Source organism: Triticum aestivum, chromosome 5B (genome assembly GCF_018294505.1).
Source record: "Triticum aestivum cultivar Chinese Spring chromosome 5B, IWGSC CS RefSeq v2.1, whole genome shotgun sequence".
Taxonomy (NCBI): Eukaryota; Viridiplantae; Streptophyta; class Magnoliopsida; order Poales; family Poaceae; genus Triticum; species Triticum aestivum.
The window spans coordinates 53,394,427-53,404,711 of NC_057807.1; the positions used below are offsets into that span (position 1 = coordinate 53,394,427).

General features: G+C 44.0%; 1 long non-coding RNA gene across 8 annotated transcripts; it reads left to right on the forward strand.

Moving 5' to 3' along the window:
* The first annotated feature begins 2,506 nt into the window (after nt 1-2,506).
* Nucleotides 2,507-8,670, forward strand: LOC123110354 (uncharacterized). Of its 8 annotated transcripts, none has more exons than XR_006453320.1 (4): nt 2,507-3,142; nt 3,364-5,105; nt 5,311-5,621; nt 5,849-7,228. It is a non-coding gene; the product is annotated as an uncharacterized lncRNA (long non-coding RNA). The 8 variants fall into 8 exon arrangements; XR_006453322.1 differs by having other exon boundaries at nt 2,508-5,105; nt 5,311-5,399; nt 5,474-5,621; XR_006453323.1 differs by having other exon boundaries at nt 2,515-5,105; nt 5,311-5,399; nt 5,548-5,621.
* Nucleotides 8,671-10,285: the final 1,615 nt, after the last annotated feature.

Here is a 10,285-nt window from a genome sequence, read left to right on the forward strand (position 1 = left end):
ACATGAAATAAAAAAGAAATAAAATACTAAATAATAGTAGTAGCGCGGGAAACGAGAAGCGGTACTACTAATTACCAGTGGCGCTATTCTGAAGAAGCGCTACTACTAAGTCAATTTAGCAGTACCGTGGATCTAGGCGCGCTATTGCTAAGCTTTAGCTGTAGCGCCTTATCACTAGCGCTCCTGCCCGCGCTACTGATAGGCCTAAAATCCGCGCTGCTGCTAGGCTTTTCCCTAGTAGTGAAAATCAATATGTTGATTTGTGGGATTTCAGATAATCATTTTGAACACTTTAGATGACCCACATTGGATGGCTAAAAAGTGTCCATAATTGTGGTCGATTCGGGACAACTCCAACACGCCGACACATTTTGTCCGTGCATACCTGTTTGTGTTGAAATGGACAAAAACATTCACCCAGCTCGCTGGCCCAAACTAAAATCATGTCCATTCGTTGTCCGTCTGAATGCATTTCTGGCCTAAATTTGCACATGATTTGCGTCCACATGGACACGAGACGAACCGTTGTGCTCCCACGCCGGCCGACACAAACCCTAGCCACGCTGTCACTATGAGCTTCTTCGGCAAGGGCAAGGGCAAGCATGACCATGAGGTCGGCTCATCGCGAGGCCAGACGACTTCAAGTTGGTGCCGTGGGGAGGGCACAACCACGCTACCAACCGTACATCCGGGTGCACCGCGCGGAGTACCACTGGGAGTACCGCGTCCCGCTGTCGTGGCCGGACGTGAATCTCCCCACGGCTGGCACTCAACCCCCACCGCATTCCAGTGCCGACCATGTCGTAGTCCAATTACGTGCGTGCCAAAGAGATCCGCAAGCGATGGGCTCTCCTCACGCCGAAGCAACACCGCAACGCCACATACGCGCCAAATTCCCCGAACTAGGATGTCCTTGGTCCTTTTTCTTTAGTTTTATTATTAATATTTATTTTTTAATCATGGTCTAAGTGGACTTTGACCGGTTGATTTATTTATTTTTTGCGAATTTTTTTTTGATCTATTCATCTTCAATCATAGCTGTCTATTTAGTTCTTTTTAAAAATGACCGCCTGGACTAATGCGTAAGCCGCAGACCACAGACTAATGTGTAGGCCGCTTCAGGCGCACCGACGCCCCCAACACCAAACATGACACGCTCGTCCGCTCGGCCAATACAAATCTTTATCTGGACCTAACCTTTATCTTTATCTTTTCTTTTTTCTTTTTTATATTTTTTATCTCTAATAATAAAAGGACTATTGCTTCGTACCATCGTAAATTTCGTCCGTCGTTGTTTCGCCCGTCCGTCGGTACTAATTTTTCGTTGTTTCCTCCGTCCGACGGTACCAACTAGCAAATATGCCCGTGCGTTGCAACGGGAGAAAACAGTCCTCACATGCCCTTACCCATTACGCATGGCTAAAGACCTCACCCTCGTGCCCATAACATAATAAACATGACTAATACCTCATCCTTAGGTCGGCATCCTCCATTTCAATATAACATCAGGCACATATTTCCGCTTGTCATCTTTGCCGTCCTCGCCGCCGATGGTCGCAGCACCAGTTGTCACTCTCCAAGGTTGGTCAGGTCCAATAACTGGATTGTTGATCCGCCTTCGTGTCCGACGAAGATCAAGAGCGTTGAAAAAAGTTTTTTTATCATCTAGCTAATATAATAGGGAAAATCCCTGCACATAATATAAGTGTGTCATCATGTAAATTGAGTAGTTTGTGTTAGATAGACCATGAAACCTTAGTTGGACTCCTCATGTATTTTCACGGGAGTCACTGGGCCGAGTGAGACTGGTCGTATGTGAAGACGTGACAGAGAAAAAGATTCTTTCCACATCCCTAGTTTAATAAATTGAACTAATACAATGCATCAGGTGGGCATATTTAAAAAACTCGCCAAGTTTTATTAATAGGTATAGATTAAAACAATTTAGCTACAGTACCTCCCGGGTTTTTAAAAATCTTGTTTTAAAAAAATGTTTGACTTTTCAAATTCTTGTTTTGCGTGGGAAAGACTTTTCAAATTGAAAGCTTAAAAAAATTGTTTTTTAAAATGTTTGCAAATTCAAAACATAATCACAACAGTACCTCCTAGTTTTAGAACTTGTTTCTGTTTTACAAAATAGTCAGGTTTCAAAAAAAAATTGTTCTTAAAAAAAGTTCGAGTTTCATTTTTTTATTACCAACTTTGCAAAATTTCTGCTTTCTAAAATATATTCACTTTTTCAAAAAAACTTTTTCTCTCAGTATCTCACGCGACTGCGAGCTTAATTTTAAATCAAATTTCGTGCTGCTAATTAAACACCAAATCTTATTTAGTCTAGTGGTTAGCATTCTGAGCGTGAGGAGCTGGGTTCGATCCCTCGTCGTGCATTATTTTTTCTTGAATTTCTATTTACGGGCGCGGGCTGTGTGTACACTAATGGGCCGGCCCATTGCTGCTGTGTGCGTCACGTGATAAGTTTTGACACAAACCAATCGGGAAAAGGAGAAAATTCTCTCATCCATGCTCCCATTTTATCATATGGTTCATTTTTTTTTCTTTTTTCTTTGTATTCTAATCATCTTCCCCTGATTTTAAGGAGATGGAGCCAGGTTTTATTTTGTTCCAATCAAATCATGCCACATATGCGGGAGCACGGATGGGCACACACGCGGGGAGCAGCCAAGTCTCGTCCATCAGAGTGCCCTCGAACCTCCCCATCCAGGATCCCTTCGCCGCCGCCCTCGCTCGCACATCAAGCGCCCTCGATCCCTGCGTCGCCGAACCTTCGCCGTCGGCGATCCCTGCGGGACACCTCTGCCACCCGTGCCTTACCCTCCTCTGTGTGCTGGTGGTGGTGATGCAGTGCGTCATCGATCGCGAGATCGGCAAGCCCAAGTACCGGTGCGCTTGGGCCTGTGTGGACACGGCCGCGGACGGCGGCTGCAGGACGATCGAGTGCGGCCTCCAGTACTCCACGCAAGATCAGGTCGGCACCTGCCCGATCCCCATCCGAGTCCAGGGCCGGCCGTGCCGTCTGTGGCGACCGGCCATGCTTCAGCCTTCAGCTGCCCCGGCCTGAGTCTAGGGCCGTCAGGACCGCCTCCCAGCCGTTCGACGGTTTGCCTGACTCGGCTTCCAGCATGTATGTATGATCGGTCTTGCCCCGTTGCCTTCCTCTTCACCGGAGCTCCTGGCCTTGAACCGTCCCCGATATGGTGCCGATCTGGCAGCCGGCCACGCCCCGATGCTCTCCGACATTCTCTCCATCTTAGTTCATGCTCCCCTTACCTCTTCCCTCGATTCTTGAGGCCAGTATTGCTGGACTTACGATTTGAACATACTTGTGTCTTTGTTGTGCTGCAGGTAACTTGCGATTTGTCCCCGGCGACGTCACCTGCATCGACCGTGCGGCTAGGTTCGCCTTTGTCCTCGCCGGCGTCACGGCCAGATGCCACATTGAGTCAACCTCCGGGTCCAGCAGCGCAGGCTCCTTCCCGTTGCTACACTATTCCGCAGCCTAGGAGACCCAACTAGCAGGACCACACCTCGGCTGCTTTTGTCGTGCCTCAAGGAACCTGACAGTGTCGTCAGTATCAGGTTAGTTCCATTACACTCGGGTCACCGGAGGTTGTCGTGCTACTGTGCTCCTCTCTTGTTGTAGCGGTTAGCTGCGGCGGCTCACGGATCATCCTCCCACGAGGTTGTGGCTTTCTCAATTGATAAAAATAACATGACGCCACATAGTTCTTTTATATATAACCATCAGAATCCTGATGTGTGTGTGTGTGTGTGTGTGTGTGTCATATAATATCTTGCCGTCTATGTATATTGTTTCCCTTTTATTCATGTACTACTTCTCTAAATGTAAGCCACTTCTTTTCTATTGTGGGCGTTATCTTTCGATGTTAATGGACTAAAAGTCTAAAGCCTTTCCTTCTGCAAAATGATGATATTAGAGCTATGCGTCTTATAATCCCTACTGTATATGACAATGTGATATTCAGTTATATTATGTTCGAAGCATGGCATTTTTCCTTCCTTTTTTTCGATGAATCACGTGGTAAATTATGATGTACAATGACCGCTCTTGCAAAAAAAATTGAGACTCAGAGAGGGGTTCTACAACAAGCAAGGTTCTAGGATCTGAATCTAAATGAACTCTTCTTCAGTCCAGTCCTAGCACAAACTAATCAGAGAAACAAAGAAGCAGCAACGCATGCGTCCCCTTCTTGCACACAAGAGTTGTCTTTGTGAAAGTCATGAACCTTTTGTCCATCACTGGATTTGAACATGTTAATTCTAAGCTTCTGTTCGGAGTTTATATTCTAGCTTTCATGCGAAGTAGTTACATTTATCGCATGGAAGACGATGCCCATAGAGTGGAAGGTGGGGAGATTCAGACTTTGGAGGATGCAAATATGCTCAAAGTTTTTCAATTAAGGTGAGCCTTGCAGAACTATCTTTTAATGTTTCCAGTTTATCCGAAAGTATTTTAGCCTAAATTTCCTGTCATTTAGATAGATGTGGGTTATGCTAATCTGACTGGTAAGTTATGGTATTGTAGCTACTGCACATGTCCCTCGATTTCCCAGTTCCATGTGTCAGGATGCTAATATGGGTGTTACTATATTGCCTTCAAGTTTATCCTAAAGTATTTTAGCCTAAATTTCTTGCCATTTAGATAGATGTTGGTTATGCTAATCTGACTGGTGGGTTATGCTAATCTGACTGGTAAGTATGATATTGTAGCTACTGTACATGTCCCTCAATTTCCGAGTTCCATGTGTAGGATGCTAATATGGGTGTTACTATATTACCTTCCATTTTGTAATATGTTATGTTTGCAATTTCTCAGGGCCGCCGCGGCCGCCGTCCGTAGCAACGCATAGGCCGCTTGCCCAGCTCCCTCATTCCGAGCACGACACCACGCGTCAGAGTTCTACCGGTGATCCGTGTTGTCGCTGACGGTGTCATAGGATCTGCGGTGCATGTGGACAAGGCGATGGGGCCGCCAACCTACCTCCTCTTCACCACAGCGCGTGTGGATTCTTGGGCTACCTCAACTTGGATCAGCTTTTTCAAGAGGGGATGCTTGCCATTCAGAGGTAAATGGTGCTCTTCAATTTTGTTGTTGTTTGATTTGGCTTGCAATTTCTACAAATGATGTGAGGCTTGGCTTTGGGTAGTACATCATCTGCTCCAATCTAATTGCACGCATAACAATCACTTGATTTATGCGCTTCAACCTTCAAATAGTTTGTAATTTATAGAATTCACTACGGCACTTGTTCATTCATGTATATGTGGCAGGATCTGATGGGGAAGATAAAGACAACTAATACGCTGAAAATGATTTTACATCCTGGTTCGAAAAGTAAAAGGGAAATCTTCGAGTAAAGGTATGTTCTACTGCAAAGGAACTTCCCGAGGGATCCCATTGAAATTGAAAGTATGTTTCTTTTTTTATTCCTAGATTTTGAGCATCTTGAAGGTTCATCACTTGATTTTCACTACTACATCATGTTTTATGTTACAACCCGTTTGAAGAGGAATTTCAGAGATATCTTCCCGCTTATATGGAAATTTTGCAGCAAGTGGATTCCATGGATGTCTTTGATGAGGTAATATGTTTGTTTTACTTGGTTCTTACTATTGAAAATTATTCTCCTATCATAAATAATAGTACTCCCTCCGTAAAGAAATATAAGAGCGTTTAGGTCACTACTTTAGTGATCTAAACGCTCTTATATTTATTTACAAAGGGAGTATCTTGTTATTGTGAGGCTTCTGCAGTTTTTCAATAAAAAAAGTTCTACAATCATGTGGAAGTTCTGTTTATGAATGCCAGGGCCAACGCTGCACCATCATGGATGGACGGGACAGCTTGGAGGCGGACCGACGCCTACACCCCAACCCTCGCTGGCACCCATGCTGAACGACGCCGTCGGCGCGCCAACGCCGGACTTTGCACGGATACCTCATCTTGGACTGATGCTGCCGGGGCAGCAACTCCACACCACCACAGTCTGGTAATGCAATTCCACCTCCCTTTCTTTGTTCTGAGTCAATGTTAATCATCCGACCGGAGTTGGTCAATGCTAGATGATTTGGCTTGATGGTGGCATTGCATATAGCAGCTTGTGGAATGGTAATGTTGCTGCCGTAGCCTTGATTGTTTTGTAGTTTCATCCTAGGAAGCATTTAGGCTGTTATGAACCTGGATGTTTCACTTTAGGTTGGTTAATTCAACTTCTTGCTGTCACTGACGTATTGTTTTTCTTTAACCTGCTAGGAGTCCTGGGTACTGCCATGGGAGTGAATTGCAGAAAACATCGACATTGAAGGCTAGGGTTGCAGAAACCACACTTCTACAGTTTTGTGCCAAAAACCACTAATTCCGAGCCTAATTTCTTGCAAAAAACACTAGTCGATTGCTTAGGCTATTTTGAGCACGATTATGACATGTGGGTCCCGCTGGACAGGGTGACATGGCAAACTAAAAAGCCAAGGACATCCGGATACAATTTTGTTTTACAAAATGACCCCTAAAAAAAGCAATCGGGTCCTCGAGACCTTCATCTCCCATGGCGGAGGAGGGCGGCCACTCCCTCCCCGTGCGCGGCCAGCCCACGAGAGACCGACGTGCCTGCCCTTGCTGCCCTTAGCGCTCCCCCCTTCCCACCGGAGCAGCAGCTCTCACGGCTGCCGGAGCCGCAGCCGCCGTGGGTATCGGAGGGCCGGCACCAGCAGCTTCTGATGGCCGACATCGACAGCTTTTGCGGGCGCGGCGGAGGCCGATGTGGGGCACGACTTGGGGCGGCGGCGACGGAGCTCTCTGGTGCGCCTCCCTACCGACCTGCCATATGCAGCAGCGGCGCCGGCCACGAGCAGCAGCGGCGACGGGAGCGAGCAGCGGCGGGGACGGGAGCGAGCAGCAACGAGGACGGAAGAAAGCAGCAGCAGCCGTTCACTGGAGCGAGCAGCAGCCGCGCCGGCCGCGCGTGCGCACGAGCAGCGGTGCCGGCGGCCAGGCGGCCATGTTGTAGGTGAGGTGCTGCTGGCAAGCTCGAGCTCCACCGGCCAGCGGACATGAGTCAACGGTCAGAGGATGAAGATGGAACATTATCCTCTTCTTTTTTAATGTGAAAAAATGACCTTATCCTCTTAGGCTCTTTTACAGTGTAGTCCCTTCTATTATGTCTATTTGCAATCCGTTATATTGTGTCAAGTCAGCCTGTCCAGCGGGTCCCAGCTGTCATAAACATGATTAAAACGAGCGAAACGGATGACTAGTGTTTTTTGCAAAAAATTAGCCTCAGAATTAGTGTTTTTTGGCACAAAACTGTAGAAGTGTGGTTTCTGCAACACTAGCCTTCAATGTCGATGTTTTTTGCAATTCACTCCTGCCATGGTGATGATGTCGAACAAAACAACCTTCATCGACGGGTACAAATAATTTAGGTTCTGTTTTGCCTTGTGTTATCCTGTCTCTATTTTTTTATTCATGTACCTTTGTATAGTTGTATCCCCTTTTAAACAGTAGAGATTTATTGGCCAAGAGAAACTCTTGTTACATTTGAGGCTAATATCTTGCTAATTTCAGTTATGTTATTCTGAAACCAAGACCTTGAAAAATACCGGTTAGTGATCCTAACAAGTATTTGTGTGCAGTATACTAAGATTGTTATGTCTTGCTTTAAATCTTCCTGTATATAAGAAAATTTAAAGTAGCACCGGAATTTCTTAAACTAACCAGCCAACAAATATATCAGCATATTCACGGTTACGACAACTCACAAATAGAATTTTTTTGCTGGCAATATCTACCTAATACGACTGAAGGTAAATGTTCTTGATCTGTGCCGCTTGGATAAGAGATTTGATGATGCTAATTGAGAACTTTACCTGGCCAATAATCCGTGACATTGTGATGGTTGCATAGATTAGAAAATGAATGGACAATGTAATTTTTTGCCATCTTAATGTTAAATAATTACCCTGTACCTTAGTACCTATAGATAATATTTTTGTATAGCAAAGGTGATGGCTAGATCATAAAATTGGCGGATTTGCATGCCTGATTTGAAAGTACAATTCGTACTCGTAGTGAGATTTTTTATCGCTCGATATATCAGATGCTTACATTCTTGGGTGTTCATTGTATATCTTATTACGATGAAGACATACTTCCCATTGTGTTATCCTGTTAATGAATGTATTCAATTTATAGTGTAGTGGCTAATTTCATGAACCAAATAGGTGTTATAGAATTTTTTTCTTTTCATTTTAATTGTGTATATCAGTATATGTAGTTCTGCACAACACGCCTTCTTGCTGAATTATATCAACAGAAGCCAGTATGCTAAAATTAACAAAGCTCTTATGCGACATTTACTTATGTATGTGGATCAATCTAAACAAGTTTTTTTTGGTTAGTTTGTCTATTTTTTCAGGGATAAACTGCCTTAACCGAAGCAGCATATGTTGGAGAATGTAGATTCAACTTTCGTTTCAGTAGCTTTGGAGGTATCCTATACGACTATGAGTGATATACTCTCCTGTCTCCTCCCTCCATTTTACTTGAGTTAACCCCTGTACGCACATGTCTACGTCTGCCTTCAGGTGCTTTTATTGCTACAGATAATGTACTTTTATGTATTTCAAGCTCTTACTGTACCAGACTAAGTGTGGTTATATTATACGTTTTTGTTGCAGCAAGGAAGTAAGCCAAAGAGAAAATGTCGGTGGATTCAAAGGCCTTACCAGGTCCACCCATGAGGTCTCCCCAAAACTTCACAAGTCATCTAAATTGGTTGATTCCTCTGGTTCTGCACTACACATATTTTTCTAGATTCTACACATCAGAAAATTCTCGTGTACTCGACTCCATATTTTCTATAGTTTCTTTCTCTGGCTTATTTCAAGTAACATGGAGATGTCTTTTGACTTTGTTTTGTTCATGAAGATGCAGAATCGAGAGGAGACCTAGAAAAACTTCTTCTCAATTGAGAAAACACTCATTTCTGGCATAATCCGGTAATCCCACTCAAGGAGAAGCATCATCACTTAACCTGTTCATATTACCCCCAGAAGAATTATCATACTTGCTGGCTCCTCCTGGCCAGGAAGGATTCTGATCAAGGATTTGTTGGAGGTTTCCCAGAATGCACATCATTGAGAGGCAGAACTTCTTTGTTGCCCCCACCATCTCTGATCAAGACTTGTTACCACCATTTATTTGTGCAATACCTACAGTTAATAACACAATGAAATAAGCTTTTTTTTGCGGGAACACAATGAAATAAGTTAGCTTTACATTATATCCTCAATTTTCAATCAAAATTCCTGTTTGGCCTCAATCATTTGCATGCATCACATGGTATATACTTGTACGCGTGTCACCCCATCTCAATGTATATAATACACCATAGCAATTTATTTATCAGGATTATGTTGGCTTCGGCAACCTCTCCTAATTTACTGTCCATGAACAAATATTATTAGACGTGTGTTGACGACAAAAAATCAGTACATATATGAAGTGTAACGAGAAGTTAAAACAAGAGAAGATGGAAACATCAATGTCATATTGTTTGCCGAGAATCAGTTGAGAATGAGAATTTCTAAATGAGATGGTTATGTTTTGACAGTGCTGATGCAGTTTCCGCTTCCATAAGATGATTCATCATAAGAAACTTAAAATATTCAACTACTTCAAATGTTGGACACTTCCAAGTTATTAGCTTGATTATTTTGCAAGAATATAATTAGCAATTATTGGTTCATCAATAGGGTTTGTTATGTTGCTAACTTTACTCGTTTATGTTCCTCTTCTGCATTATGTGAAACCAAATAGCCTACTTGGAGGGTATATATCTTAAATGTGTTTATATTATCACATGTTTTTGCCGACGTCTCCATGAATAACACACTGTTCTTCTCTGCATACTCCTATGCCTCCTTGAAAAAAGTACAATATCATCAAAACTATTTTACAACACCTTTAACTATTTATCCCAACTTCATGGTGAAGTGTAAAATAGTACTACATGAGGAGGTACACTTTGACCTTCGCCTCTGCTTGGTACGACTGGAGCAAGCGGGGGCGTCGTGCTTGCGTGGGGCCGGGTGCTTTGGTCGGCGGCATTGGCTTGCTTTGATGGTGCGACGATGACCTGGGGTGTCTATTGGCCTCGTGTGCGGGCGGCCGTCTGGTGAGAAGGCTGGCTCGAGGGATGGGAGGGGACCAGCGGCCATGTTTTTTAAGTCCCCGCAGGATTTGAAA